Source organism: Egretta garzetta, unplaced genomic scaffold (genome assembly GCF_000687185.1).
Source record: "Egretta garzetta isolate BGI_Z169 unplaced genomic scaffold, ASM68718v1 scaffold152, whole genome shotgun sequence".
Classification (NCBI taxonomy): Eukaryota; Metazoa; Chordata; class Aves; order Pelecaniformes; family Ardeidae; genus Egretta; species Egretta garzetta.
In genome coordinates this window covers 24,658-25,448 of record NW_009259037.1, presented here as the reverse complement: position 1 = coordinate 25,448, position 791 = coordinate 24,658, and positions in this window count along the sequence as shown.

Here is a 791-nt window from a genome sequence, read left to right as displayed (position 1 = left end):
CGCTGAGGAATTTGGGGTGGATTCCCCACTCCTCTCCTTTCGGTGGGAGCTGGGGGGGTAGATGAAGGATTTTAGCTGGGCTCTGCCCGGCGGAGAGGCTGCCGCTCTCAGCTTTGTAAAATCTAATGTCATACCCACATTCCACTAAACTTGTGTCTCATTTTTCCCCGGGGCGGGGACAAGCCCGGCTTAGGACGGTAGTGAGAAAGGCAGAGATGGTGTTGACACCTCGTTATTAATGAAGGCCTAATTGATACCAACGTGTGTTTAACCAAGCAGCTCAGTGGATACAGATCTCACGCTTGGGAAGCAACTTGCAGAATCAAGGTCTTATTAACATTTTGGGTGATCTTTTTTTTTAATGGTTTCGGTTGGGAGGATTCTCCTTTCTTGCCCGGCTGGCATTTTGTCCATCGTAGATGTGGAAATCCAAAAGCCCAGTCCTGCAGTTTTAATTTTTCTGCTTTGAGCTCAAACTTCCCGTCCGTTTCCTTATTTTCGTAGGTTTTTATTTGCCACTCGTCCTGCGGGGTGCCTCCGAGCACCGCTGTTTTAATTTGGGAGTATGGAAGGTTACATAGCCATTTTCTCTCTCCTTCCCTTCATTCCTGCATGGCCAAGGGGGCAGCCCCGAGGCTGCTATGGGGTGTCCCACCTTGCTGGTGGAGATGTGGGTAGGCAGCAGACGGCTTTTTTTATTCCTGCCCACCCGAGGAAGCCCGGGACCGCGCCGTAGGTTCTCAGTTTGCATCGCTGCCGCAGCAGCAGAGAGCTGGGAGCTTCTGGCGGAG